This window comes from Pyxicephalus adspersus, chromosome 9, assembly GCF_032062135.1.
Source record: "Pyxicephalus adspersus chromosome 9, UCB_Pads_2.0, whole genome shotgun sequence".
Classification (NCBI taxonomy): Eukaryota; Metazoa; Chordata; class Amphibia; order Anura; family Pyxicephalidae; genus Pyxicephalus; species Pyxicephalus adspersus.
Window position 1 is genome coordinate 51,424,325 of NC_092866.1, and position 15,504 is coordinate 51,439,828.

The 15,504-nt window shown below is 38.6% G+C and overlaps 1 protein-coding gene across 3 annotated transcripts in view; it reads left to right on the forward strand.

The window, feature by feature from the left end:
• Positions 1 to 15,504, forward strand: part of SYT9 (synaptotagmin 9) — a 99,221-nt gene that overhangs the window by 25,374 nt on the left and 58,343 nt on the right. The window lies entirely within an intron of this gene.

Below are 15,504 nucleotides of genomic sequence, written 5' to 3' on the forward strand. Positions count from 1 at the left end.
TCTTGTTCAGATACCAATACCTATCCTAGATAAGATAATAGAAGAGAAAGTATTTATGTGCTGTATATTGTCATACGTTTATAGTACATATTCACAATATATACAGTATATATATATATAGTTGGCACATGCAATGAATATGTTTAGAGTACTATTTCTGCTCTTATTGGGGGTTATTATATGCAATTGAAATGTAATATATAGGATAAAAGTCTAAAGCAGACAGAAAATAATTAATTTAAAATACAACAGATCATTTCAGATTGTTTTTTTCTAAATTTTACTTCTAAACAGGTCTAGTAAATGATAAGAAATATCAGCTGCTTGTGAAAAACAGATGAACTAAATACTGTAATTGAAGATTTGACAATCTGCTGTTGAACAGACCGGCAACTGACACAAATCAATACGCAGACAGTTATTTTATGTGGGGCGGCTTAATTAAAAACTGTGTAATAATAATAAAAGACCCTGAGTCACCTTCAGAGAAGAGGCAGTCGGAGTCCAGGGCATATCAAAATGACCAATTATTTCTCCTGTCCTGGTGAGTGATAGAGGGCTCAACAAAAGGGCATAGTCATCAGTGCTGATGCAAGTAACGTGCAGACCTAGGTATGTTGGCTGATCATTGTCATAGCATTCAGTTGCCATTATGAGAGAACCACGGATTCAATTATTTTTTTCCTAGATTAAAAGTACAAGTTTAAAAATGGTAAAGTAGAAATAGGACTTCCCATTAAAATGTTATGTGCATCTAAAATTATAAATGCATTTGCACCTACATTTTTCTACAAAATACCTGATGAGCCTTCCAGTGAAGTCCGCCTAACATAGCTTCCTGTAATGTTGTGGCAAAATGCTGCACTGCTCCTAAATTTTGAGCAGAGTTGCCACTCTTATGTAGACTGTGCCCATTTGCACTGCAGTAGGAAATGACTATGAGCATCGTCATTCCAACATAGAGCCGAATGTAAGTCAGCACCTGGCTACAACTGGTACAGCCCACTGGTTTGACAACATCGCCCCTTTTTGATTAAAACCCCCAACTGGGGGTGTCTGGGATAGGAAGAAAAGAAAGAAGAATTGCCTCATTCAGAAAAGATAAACCCACTGGCCACTTTTTAAGGTACATGTCACATTACCTGTTGTTTCACGTTGAGCTCCCTGCACCATCCCGTGACATCCCTGTCTTTCTCACTCAGAGCCCGCTATCTGACACGGTTTGAGGGAGCTGGCATCCACAATTCAACGGCTCCCATGTCTTTGGGCTGTCACGCACACACTGACACATCCCAGGGAGATGGAGCTACTTTAAGGGGAAGAGGCTACTTTACCCTCAGCAGTAATGGCGACCAGTGCTGTGACTTTGTACCAGCTAACTTGCTATTCAGCACTTGTACACTTTTGCTACTCTGCTCTGATCCTTGCCTTGACCTGGATTACACTTGCCTGCCACCTTGCCCTGAACATTGCCTTGACCTGCATTATGCTTTGACTTTTGCTTGCCCTGACAAAGCACCTGAATCATGGTACACCTACCTGCAGCAGCTCTGACCTCTTTTCACCATAGTTTCCCTCTTTTCTACTGGGTAACACATACTCCCCACACTTAAGCCTTTCCAAGTGACCCCAAGGGCCACCTTGCAGCAAAGAGCCCAATGGTCTCTAAGGCTACCGGCCTAAAACCCTTTGCAGGATTCCTGGGTGAAGACTAGCTGTCACCTTGTACTTTAGCTGATCCCGTTCTACTTGCCTGAAGAAACCCTGACATTAGATCTGTTCAGTGGCTTGGTAATGCCACATCAGGTGCCACTTCTATCAGCTAAGAGCAGACACCTGAGGGTGCAATTTGATTGGGTTCAGCAAAAATAGACGGAAGATTGAAAAAACATGGCCTGGTCCTGATGAGTCTCAATATCTGCTGCAACATCCAACGAGTTGGAATTTGGCCTTAACAACCTGAAGTAATAGGTCAATCCTGCCTTGTGTCAACAACAGTTCAGGCTACTTTTTTAAATAATTTAAATGCCATAGCCTCTGTACCTTATCGATTAAACTAAATTGGATAAAGTTAAATTGTAAACTCACATGTATAGTTAAAGATACTCCACACACTTAGCTTACCTGGGATCCATGGATCGCTCACTGTTCCTCGACTCAACTTCCGTCCTGACGTGGACACCTCCTTACCCCCCCCCCTTTTCCATCCTGATGTTCTTACCCCTTTTTGCAGAAATATTTATATGCCAAAGGGTCAAGTACTGCTACGGAGACTGGTTTACTCTTTTAATCTGTGCTTACGTGATGTTATATCAAAAGCCGATCTCTGTATACTTGTTATATTTTTCAAGTTTGTAAACTTTGTGTTTGTACCCTTTATTGTTTGATTTGAGTTATTCGATCCAATATATTGATAATAGATAGTGGACCTCAATCCAATAGAGCACCATTGGGATGTGGTAAAAATGGGAAATGGATGTTCAGCTGCATCCCTAAGCAAAATTTCCAGCACATTGTTAAATTTATAGCATGAAGATTTACGGCAGTTCTGAAAGTAAACAGAGGTCTAACCTGGTACTTGGTAGGTGTACCTAATAAAGTGGCCAGAGACTGTTCATAGTAATTAGGTACCGGGATATTAAGCACTTAAAGATGTAATTTAAATGTATGATGAACTGAATTGCCAAAATCATTTTTCTGTGTTATTACTGGGTAATATTAAAACAGAATAATTACGAGCTTTTCCAGGCACAAAGCCAAACATTGAACATGTAATGATATTGATAAAACATGTGCAAAAAAAGTTTTTCAACTTACTTTGATACAAATTTCCTGTAAAAGAAGCACTAATGAAAGAGGCAATAAAAAGCCCCTGAAACATGTGGGTTAGCATTATATCAGGAAATAATTTATTTGGACTCTCAACAAACAGTATAGCTGTCTAATTTATTTAGTACCCCCAGGATAGCATAATAATAAGCATTGTAATGTATAATCTCCTGCAAAGTAAGCACAAGCAACTATCACCAGTCACAATGAAACTTTCCAGTTAGTTTGGAATCTAGTTAGTGGGTGTAAGAAATGTCTTGGAAGATTAAACATCATCATGACTGTATTGTTCTTTTAAATAAATAAAGGTGTTATTCTTTTAACATCTCATGGTTCTCCTTTATCTAGATTTTTCAAGTCATAAACCTGTCATAATTGTTTGGTTCATAATATATCAGAAGACTGCAGATGAAAATGAATGTGGCCAAGTGAAAGACTTGCTAAAGTTGAGTTTAATTTACTCATTTATTTCAGCCTCGGCAGTCACATCACACGTACACTCCAACACAATAACAGGATGTTCCTTTGATCCAGTGTGACACACCATTTCAACTGCTTACACAAAGTGACACTGTGGTAAAGTTTTTATGACCTGCTTACCATTAGGAATCAGAGTATAGTGAGTAGACGAGGCCATTGCTTTTGAAAGATGTAATAAAACATGACGCTGAGTTCCACAGCAAAGCAAGTAAGACTGGAGGGTTTGGTTGTACGTGTCTGGCTGCAATTAGTCTACACGTGGTATGACTATTCGGTTTGTACCACATTTGGGCCCATGAGGACTGAGTAGTTTGCTAATATGCTTGGGCTTATGAGGACTGGTTGGCAAATCGTGGCTGATTCTTCCTTTGTTATTTACCAGATGTTTTCTATACAAACATCACAACACTTTTTATTTCTGCAGTTCGAGTCTGTACCGTAACTAAGTTTGTGGTGAGAATCCTTGATGTGGAATATCTGTCCCTGGGAAATGTTGTGCCCTCGTTTTTCAGCGGTTAAGTTACAGGAGAATCCCATAGCAATGAATGACACATGATGGAGGGAATAGGGGGCAGGTTAGCAAGAGGTAATTATGTTAGTAAGAATTAAAGTGGAACCTACCTAAAAAAAAATCACTTACCTTTCCCAATGGCAAGCCTTTGACCTGTCAACAATCTAAGCTTCTTCAGCGCTCGCTGAGGTGCCATGAGGGTGATTTGATGGGATTTCTGTGAAATATATGTGGACATCTGATGAAATTCTCACCCACCCACCTTGGACTCGAAGCGTACCTAAACTCAGAAATTTCACTTTACATAGAAGGGTAGACAACCCTTTTATACAAGGTAAAAATTCTGTTTGTTAGTGTTTTTTTTTAAGTGCAACAGCCTTTTTGGTTTCTTTTTAAAAAAGGGGGTGCAGCACCGCCCCCCAATCGAGAATGAATAGTAGCGCAGAGCCTCCCGGGATACCTACGTCACGCATCCCGGGAGGCTCTTGGCTGCTCCTCCTGTGCATGCTCCAGCATCTCGTGCATGCGTAGAAGGAGCCCTTTCGTCAAAGGGAAATAAATTACTGATCTCACACATGCATTTTTTCCCATTTACGTCACCCGATCTCGCGCCTACGTACGCCTGCCCGAAGACTGATGGCGGGACAACACGGGACCCGATGGAATTGACCTCTCGACGGATCGACTGCTCTGAGGGATTAAAGGTAAGTGAAGTTTTTTTGTTTTAGGTCGTTTTTGGGTTTACTTTCTCTTTAAAGATGTGTACGGAAGGAAAATTTTGTTGTAGTTGTGTATTTGTAGTTGTGTAGTTGTGTCTTAAGGTTGAGGTGTTTGAAGGCAGTCATTGTGATCATGAGAATTATTGGGTAGAATCCCATCTTGGGTATTGAGTCTTTTTTTTAGTACAATCATCTGGTAGGGACCTACAGTATGTTGTTTGGTGTGATCTGCAGACAGTTCTGTAATTTGTCCCCAAGTCATTGGTGATGCAGCAGGGGGCCTAGCAGAAGAACAGACATCTGTATTATTTGTTGGTCCTTTTGCCTTTAAGGACCTCAAACTTAATTTTGTCTGAAGGTTTATTCATTGTTAATAAATTGTTATGTATCCATCACTTAGAATCCTGCAGAATCCCGCACTTCCAGGAACTAACACCTTCCTGGACATTTCTGTTTACTGAGCTAGCAAGGAGAACCATAATACTCAATGGGAAGAGTTGGATTTTGCAGGATACTTCATCTAAATCAAATCAAATGACACGTTTGATGACCCTGAAAACCTGGTCTTCCTCTGTGTTAAAAACTTTGGGAAAGGCTGATGTAGATATAAATAGGCATCTATGCCTGTTGTGAGTATGCACCATATGATAACATTATTTGTTCTGTATCAGTCGTTTGTCACCTGTAAATGATACTTGGTCATAACATGATGGTGGGCTCCAGAAGATTTTTGGAATATGTTGGTGGCTTCTAGCAGTCTTTCATAATAGGCCTAATTTATTAAAGCCCTCCAAGGCTGGAGAGAATACACTTTCATGAGTGAAGCTGGGTGATCCAGCAAACCTTTAACAAATCTAGCCCAGGATTGCAAATATTTGCTAACAAATAGAAAATTACTTTTAGGAAATCCATTTCAGGTGATTTCTAGATCACCCAGCTTCACTGATGAAAGTGTATCCTCTCCAGACCTTGAAGAGCTTTAAATGTTTTTATTGTATGGCTTAAGAAGCCTCTTCTGATTTCAAATAATACTGCAGGCCCCTTCATTTTAAAGATTTGGTTAAGCTGAGGATAATTGTAACCTCAGATTTTTTTTTTTTTTGAGTCCCCTATGTTTGGGTCCAAGAAGATGTATTCACATCCTGTTTTTCCCATAAGTATCCTATGAGCCAGAAGTAAGGAAATATTTCCCCAGTGAGGTCACAGACAGCACTGAAAACTTAACAGGCATTTGAGTTTAGTTTGACACCCAATAAATAGATAGGAATTTAGGTGCAATATCTAAACCTTCCAATTTTTCATCAGTTACAAAAAAAAGGTTTGGCTTTATGGACGCTGGGCTTTATGGAAACATCTTGTCAGAGGAGTCTCCCAAAAACAAAGGAACACAATGAGTTATTAAGCTAACAATTGTCCATCATAAAATGTAAAATATTTCTGTCTGACTTAGCCTTTCAATGTCACTGTTAGAAGTTGTGTTTAGTTCCGATGTGTTTACCCATAGGAAGCATGCAGTGCCATTGATGGGTGATTAAAGTGCATGAAAAAATTTAAGCACTTGTCATCCATTTGTGCACGTGTGGAGAAATGGATACTTTGGACATCTGCCAAGGTGACAGATATCCATTACACATCAGTGAGAGCTGGATTCAGCTGGGCATATTGCCAGAATGAAGGATAAGCCATGGTCCTGTGGTTTACTTAGCATTTCGGTAACTTCTTTCGGGGCGTTCCTCTACCATTATTACCAACCTTGCACCTTTTATTACCAATTCAGATGCCACTAAAACTTGGCAAAAACATTTTTAAAGCTCTGTTATAAATATCCAATTTAGTGAGAGACTCGGTAAAAAGGGCCACACCGTTATTAAAACAAGCAGATATATCAGACAAATCAAGGACATCTTTCTACCCTTTGGAATGGCTGCTGATTGTTAAGTGGGCAGCACAAACTGTCAGAAGCCACAGAAAAAAAGGCAGATAGAGCTTGCTATTCAGATGGTACTTCTTTTAAAAAAGGACCAAGGCATGCTATGGAGTAATTACTGGAACAGAAAAAAAAATGATAACACATGGGCCATAAGGAGGGATTACACTGTACAGGGTCAAGGTAATAAAAATTGTATCAAGGGACACATCAAGGAGCAAAAAGTTTAGGAAAACTTTTAAAAACACAAAGAATTCAGCTTTACCTCTAAATGGCAATTTTAAGCCAACTAGATCCCTACAAATCACCTAAAACATACCTCCAAACTGTGCTCAATTTCGGCATCCTTCTTAGTCATGCCTTTTCATATTTGGGTGCAAATATACACCTATATAAATGCAGTGTTGGAAGGGGTGTTTCATTTTCTTACATATGTTGAGCTAAAATTGTTCTCCAAAAGTTTGGAAGTAAAGCTCTTTCTTTATTCACTCATAGTTGATTTGCAGTTTTTCTCATCACTACCCAGCAATTAACTGGAGAGAGTGGGGGAGCATTTTTTGCACGCAGCTGCATATGGCTGCAGAAGATTGAATCATAGCTCCCAGTAGTAACACATCTCTTTTTCTGCACGATAGCTTCTGGAAGATTTGCACTGTTGTGCAGTGGTGCAGTTTGCCGCAGAAGTTTGTTGCGTGCTTGGAAGTTGCCAACCATACAGTTTTCCACCATGGGATGTGGAAGGGCACTAAATATGTATATATGCTCTTAACATTTATAGATCAGAATTTACTGACTTACCTCTCCAGAGCTCATGCTTATAAATTGCACAATGGAAGGGAAAGATTTGAGATTACATTTTTTACATTTTACATTTGCAAATCAGTTCAGCATGATGTGTGAATTATTTTCTGCAGGTGTACCTTGTTTCTGCAGGATTCCTTGGTGAACTCATTGCTTATATGCAGCTAGAGCCTTGATTACGGTATAGCCAACATTGACAATCGGCTTGGCTCACATGGCTGCCAACCTTGAGTTGCTAGCTTTGTTTGCCTTCTCTTCTATTATTTCTTGTATCATTCTACTTTTTTTGATACTACAGGTATCCTCAAATGATGGGCACTACAAACTCTGCTGTTCATGTTTCAGTGAAAGCCTTTGAAGGAATTATGGAAGGTGTAAATGGCAATTGAATAACAGTTTGAGTGAGCACCATTCACCTTTCATAACCACCATTCAATAACATCAAAAGATGCAATCAACTTGAAAATCTAATATTTTGTACAAGCAGAACTGATTCACCTCACTTGATGTGTATTTGTTTTATTGTCTTTGTTATTACCTTGGATAGGGCTCATCCTGGCTGTAGTTGTTATGGTAACATCCTTAAACCTCTGTTAATTGAATGATGCATTATGTGCCCAATTGTTGAGGTTTAATTCTAGGCAATGAGCCAGGGCATAGATTCTTACATAGAGATATGTCTGCCCTATGATAATTCATGGAGGATTAAGATGAAGTGAAGTGCATATTGTCAACTTTGCACAGTTAAAGCCATACCACCCGCTCAGGAAGGAGGACCGGCTATGCTAAACCATAGAAATTAAACAAAGTGCTTTGGCCCAATATAACAAATTTAACAAATTAACTCACCTTTGTATAACATGGATAAAAACAAGGTAGTAGTGTTGACCAAGTAAAGACTGAGCAGTTGGATTCTGGCAAAGACCTTTGTTATTCTTTGTTAGGTAACGGCATCCAAAAAACATGCAAGCAGTGATCATAAAATTTTGCACCTTCATAAACACTTTTCTCTCTGTCACCTGTAACTGAACTTTTTATCCATATCCCATTTTTGGTGTGTGTTGGAGGGCAAATACATAATAAAATATTTGTTTTAGGAGATAGGTATTTGTTATGTTTATAAATAACAGAGATATTTCATGTAGAGAATAAAAATAGCCTGCTACCATACATACCACATAATTTGGTCAAAAACCATTACCTTAAAGCTGCGTACACACGTCCAATTTTTATCGTTGGAAATGAACGACGAACGAATGACGAACGACCGATTGGCCAAAAATTGTTTGTAAAAAAAGTAACCAACGACGCCGACGAACGAGGATAGTCGTTATAAATCCGTTGAAAAAAGGAACATATTATCCAAAGCACAAGGAAAACGCACAAATCCATATATGTATCCAGTTTTTGCTACTTGAATGTAGAACCCCACAGCTAAAAAGATTTAGATTTAGTCTCACTAATCTGAACTGAGGACAGTTCCATTAATGGAATTCAAAATTATTTTAGTCATCTTTCATACCTTGAATAGAATCAGGACATCTAGCACTGCAATGTTCTAGTCTTTAATCTGTTTAAATTACTTAATTGCCTTTAGTCTTTTCTTATCATATTGGATATAATCTTATCAGAGGAAAAAAATCCTACTCTTTAGAAGTTCTTCAAGCCTCGAGACCTTGCCATTCTTAAATTGTATCTGTGTGGACATACCGAGCGAGTTCTCCTTTGTCACTGTTTAGGCATAAGCTTTTATCATCTAGTTTTACTTTTTTTTCTTTTTCTGTACTACTGTATACAAAAAAAACACTTTGAAAGCTTTTTTTTCTGTATTTTTTAATAAAAGAAAGTCTAGACACTGATGTATCATCACGCTATGTTTGCTTTGAAACTATTCATACGTTGTGGTACATGAAAAAAAATGAAGTTACTGCGGCACAAAAGAAATGTTTTGGGTGTTAAAAGGGAATGAACCTTTTCACCTTTTCACAGCTGTCAGATTAGTTTAATTTGAAATAGATTTCCGCTTACCATATGACATGGGTTGACAGTGTACTGAGAAGGTCAGTTTTGTTTTAGAAATTTAGGTATGGGCTAGGTGCCTCTAATGGTGGTCATGCAGGGGCTTAGATAAGTAGCACCTAGGGCAGACAGCAAGGTCACCACTGCACATGGTCTTTACTTTCAGGAAAAGTTCACTAACTGAGCCATAATTACGTGGGTTTGCCCATTAAAGTAGCTTAAAGCAGATCTAAACTCAAAAAACACAATTCCCCAGAAATTAGCACTAATAGGCAAAAAAGAGATGCAATGTCTGTTTTGGCAAAAAAACATAGCTCTGGTTCCTGATTTTTGTTTTAGCTCTACACTGTACAGCCCATGCACGGTGTAGTGTAGAACTGTGCAGTGACACATGCACAGCCAGACAATAGGCATAGTTTATCAGAGCTCTCCAAGATTAAAGAACATATACAATTATGAGGATAACCTGGTTGACCCAGCAAACTCGGAATGGAACTGGACCAGGATTAAAAACATTTTCCAAACAATAGCAAATGATTTTTAAGACATCCATTCCAGGTTTTCAGTTTCACCCAGTTTCACCCATAATAGGCTATCTTCCCATGTCTTGCAGAGCTTCAATAAATCAGGTTTATTGTAACTTTTGTGCATGTGCAGGAGTTACACCATCAGTGGCCTTTCAATGGTTGAAGAGTATCGCCATCTTCTCAGAACACTACAGTGGAGTAGGTGGTGAAGATGGCTGTTTCCTTTAAAGCAGTGATGACAGGTCCAGGACCTGCTTTTTTTGCATGGCACCTGCACACAGGTAGCTCTGTGTGCAGGTGGATTAGTTGCTCTTTAGGACTTTGGTGTCTTGGTGTCAGATTTGGGCTACCCATTTCTTGCCATAGTTCATACCTGTTACTGTTCCAGCCATAAATGTCTTCTTTTATAGCTCTTTTCTTGCTGATTCCTTTTACTTCTTGTCCCAAAGAGATTGCAAGTATCCTTAAAAGAAAGAGAAAACCTTTTTTCTTTGCATACCTTTTGTTACTGAAACAGGTTTTGTCATCATATGATTTATCTATACCTCCTGTTTGGGGGACAACTGTAACATTGTTCTTATCCCTAAATGCCTATCAAATATAGCTGCTCAGTCCTGAAATTTATTTTATTGTAGCTACTAATGAATAAGAATTGATTTCAGGTTCTTGTAATACCCTAAACATCAGCTCTAAGATTGAGATAAGACTGGGTGGCCCTTAGGGCCAATAAGTGTGTTGCATGCAGATATGGTGACATGGAACATGCTGAATTTAAGTAAGAGCTGAGAGCTGGCCATATAATTCTGTTGCTGCTCCATCATTCAGAGGCTTAGGGGAGATGGCTTAACTGTTGCTTAACCTTCCTGGCCATCTAATTATGTCCATATTTTTATGTCAAAAGCGGTACATTGTTCTGTGTACTCCTGGGTATGATAAAGTTTGAAACACAAATCATGAATGATATTATAATAAATATTAATTATAAAAAATAAAGAAATAATAAAAAACACAATAAATGTAACCTATTGATTTTTTAAAAAAAATTTTAAAAAAATTAAGTTTGTCCAAACAAGGGTATAATAATAGATACACTTTTGGATTTATTATTTATTATTTGGATTTTTTTTTTATAACTTTATCAGTGTGATCAATATGCAAAAAGCGGATTACAATGCGGATTACAACATACCGACACTCATCAATCACAACAATCAAGCTGAAGGATGTGATGCAGAAGCTGGCCAGGGATAGCTGGAGGACACCGCTGGATCGTGGGGAGCAGGTGAGTTTTTTTTTATGCTACCCCGTGTGTGGCTCAGGGTTACCGCTTTTGGTACATAAAAATGTACCCCGAGCCACACTCGGTTAAAGCGGAACATTTATTAAAAAAAAAATTACACAACTTTCACAAAGCTCTCGATTCCCTCAACAACTGGCTTCCATTCAGTCACTTGGTGTCCTGGTTTCTTTCCATGGGCCAGCACAGAGGAACCTTCTTCCTTCTTCCTTCTTCTTACGGCTTCCTATTATTATTATTAGTATTAATATTAAACAGGATTTATATGGCACCAGCATATTACGCAGCGCTGTACATTAAATAGGCGTTGCAAATGACAAACTAATAAAGACAGTGACACAGAAGGAGAGGATCCCACCCAAAGAGCTTACAATCTAGTAGGTGGGGAATTAACACACGTCACCTATTTTGCATCGTGCAGGCACAAGATCGGGTTATGTTTTTTCCTGTAAATGTAAAAAAAAAAAAGTGCAGACCTCACTGCGTATGCATGACATTGGCACTTTTTTTATATTGTGCAAAAAGCCCCTTATGTGCTTGCCAAAAATAAAGCATGTGCAGAAGGAGCAGCCCAAAGCCTACATGACAAAGGTATCCCATGAGGCTTTTGGCTTCCCATTTAGTGTTTACTACCAAGTCAGTAAAAATAGAAGCTTCCTCTTCTTTATAAAAAAACACACTTTTGATATTATATTGAAGCGTTATTCACCCTTTTATGGAAAGTATAAAATGTGGTGATAGGTCTGCTTTAATTGCTTGAATACAGAAGAGACAATCGGGTCAACACTGTCTATCCTGCTGGCAGGGCTGTGTAAATCTCTGGTCTGTATAGAAAGAAACATACGCCCGTTGGCAGGTAAAATAGCTCTCTTTTTATGTATTACAATATTGAATTTAGCTGTTTGTCCAGATTATAGCTTTCAAGTGTCTCTGATCCTGAAACGTGAAAATCCATCAAAAGAATTGGTGTAATATGGATTGAATCTCCTTCACTGGCCAGTATTAATCAATGTAATGTAGGACAAATCAATCTCTAACCTGGTTCACCACATAAAACTACAGTAACTGCAGGTCATTTTGCCTCACATCCCTTTTGTTTCAAACAATTTATTGGAACACTGAGACAAAAGTCTTTTTTCATTTTGAAGTATTCTTATATCAGTCTCCTTCACTATGATTCTACATTAGCTTATCCCACCACAGATATTTCAGCACAGACATATACAGTCCAGGTAATTGGTGACAGGCTTGATTTACACGTCTTCCATTTCCATGGAAACAGATCCATGAATCTATCATCAGTTGACAGTGTCTTGATGCTGACCTGCCATCTTGTTTGTTCCTATTAAAGACATTTTAATCATCATTAAATGGAAACAAAATGAAATTGTGAGGTTCTAGCTCCTCGCGTCCTGGTATGTTAACCATTGAAGTACACTTGCATTTCAGTATTAAACATTAATAAAAAATATTAACCTTTATTTTAATAAAAAAGGGTTGCAGGTCACAAACCTGCATATTTGACAAGTACAATGACACCAGGAGAGGAGAAGAAGACCAAGCTAAACAGAACCTTCACTCTAAGACCTTTTTACCATAGGGGAACCCTTGAAATAATTGGAGGTCCTAGGATGGTCCTTTTATCTCTAATGTGCAATTATTACTAGTAAGTGTATTTAACTGAATTGCATACATGCAACATACTGAATTGTGATGTGATGTTAGGGAAAGAGAGTCTGAACTCAAACAGCTTTTGATGTACACTTTCAGTGGAAAACTCATGATACTCTGACACCAACATCATAGGTGCTCTCCGAATTAAATATTCATTTGAAAAATGGTAATTTTTATACAAAGATTAAAAAAAAAAAATGTTTTGGACAACATAGACATAACATATACTTATAACATTTTTAGTAGTTTTTGACACTTTTCTTCTTTTGCCAAAAGGTTCACTTTAAGCAACTTTCATGACCTTGTAGAAGCAGACTAGAACCATACTTACTGGTGTCATATATAAAGCCATCTTGCCTCCATCACCTCCTTTTATTGCTAAAGAGGGCAAAATTTGACTTTTGGTCACCCAGTATTTATAAAATTCAATGTTGTGCTCTCACAATTTTTACCAAGTCAAAAAATGGAAGGCAGAGATCATTTGGAAGATGTAGACCAGGGTAGCCATGATTTTAGACATAAACCATTAATAATAAATGGAAAAAATGGTTAAAAATGTCACATTAATAAAATAAACGAGAGTCAGAAGAAATCCAATTAACTGTAATTTTCTATCATCATTTCTATCTGAGTGGGTGAGTAAAAGACGGATAATGACAAAATACCAATATGCAAGATTCATTTAAACCCTGCCAGTTAAGTACATAGTCAGAAATAATGGCTGCTTGAAAGCGCTGTGAATTAACTGTAACTGAAACATCTTTCGCTGATTCAAAAGAGCAATAATGTGTGTATAATGCAGGATACATTATTAATTAGATTTTGTAGGGTTTGCGTCCCACTTCGGAGACTTCCGAGTCTTGAGTTTTTTTCCATTCCATCACAACTCATGTTTGTTCTAGTTCCTTCACAGGTATTTTAGAACACTTATGTTGTTGATCTGCCTATTTTATACAGCTTTGACAATGCAAGGATTAATCAATTTATGTGTATATCAAGGCAATATGGGTTTTAAATATTCTAAAGTTTGTGAACACAGTCGCTTATCTGCAAGGAAGTCAGCATGTGCCTCACTCTTTTTTGGACTGACAACATAGCACTTTTTACTGTACTCAAATCCCAACTAGCATTGTCAGCCCTGATGGACTACAGACTTCCACTGTGTATCCACCTATGTACATTGATTTCTTTTTCCACCAACCTTACACTTCTGCTTTGACTCCCAAGAGTCCACGTATATGTTGTGTGTAGGACAGGAGGTTTTAGGAGATGTAGTTCTGAGCTTGTTTTTGTCTATAGAAACTTACCTCCCAGCTGCACCGGAAAGGACTAGTAATGCTGTCTTATTTCTTGCTACATGAACAAGGCAAGAAGAGGGAAAATAATGACAATACATGCTCTAAAGCAGGGGTCGGCAAACCTGGTCTTTAGGCCAGATACGGCCTAGCCGCTAGTTCGTTCCAACCTAACATCCTCTGGCCGATCAGGCCTAATGCTGTCCCCTATTTAAATAAAAATAATTAGGGAAAGCTCCCTGAAGGGAAACCCCCCCCCCCTCCACAATGCATACGGAGAAGAGGGATTTCACCTCAGGGGCATTCCCTGGGGGTGGGTGGAGCCATTAGAGTGGGATTCAGAGTCCGGCCTAGTGTGCTCCCACCCACCCCTGAAATGGCCTAGTGGCCATAAAAGTTTTCCGACCCCTGCTCTAAAGGGTACACTTTAGTAATGTCTGGGCCACTCCTAGACACCACCGCCATTTCAGTTCTTACATGCCCACCAGCCTGCCTACCCCTCAAATAATAAATCTACTACTGCCTACTTTCTCCATCCACACATGAAGAAGCACAGGTAAGGCATGGTATACCAGCCAAAGTTTACCTGTTCCAGGTTCAAAGGGGATGCCTAGTGCACCAAATGTACTGTGAGCTGTGGATATAGAAATTATAGCAGAGGTCCTCTGAAGAACTGAAGGTTTTTTCAAAGGTCTCCCACGGTAAAAGATTGAGAAAGGCTGCTCTATTGGAAGTGTACATTAACTGATACAATGGCCCTAATTTAAAAAAGCTCTTTAAGGCAGGAGAGAATATACTTTCATCAGTGAAGCTGGGTGATCTAGCAAACCTGGAATTGATCTGGTCCAGAATTAAAAAAATTTGCTAACAAATAGCTAATGACTTTTAGGAAATCTATTCCAGGTTTAATGGATCACCCAGCTTCACTGAATAAAGTGTATCCTCTCCAGCCTTGGTGAGCTTTAATAATTAATAAAATAGTTGAGATATCAGCTACACAAAAAGTGTACTGTTTTTCATGACTTGGCTCATAGGCTTAGGGTATATGAAGGAGTCGAAACTACAATAAACTGATATCTTTTACATGTACATCTAAAAAAGTATTTGAAAAGACCATGTTGCTACGAGGAACTGTGGTAAAAACCTCACAGCAAACACAACCGCGTGCAAATGTGTACACAATGGTTCCAACCATTCCCATTCAGCTCAGTGGGTGTTGATGGGAGCATGGTTGAGCATATAGCAAACCTCTGGAGCCTTAGGAAACCTGATGTTCAAAGAAAATGATACTTTACTCTCTTCAAGCTTTTATTCAATATGACACACCTACTGTTTTCACAGTTTCGGGATGTTTTGCCATCTAAGCTTAGTTCCACGCTTTAGCCTTCTGTGTACGGGTGTTGTTTTCCTGCATTTGACCTGCAT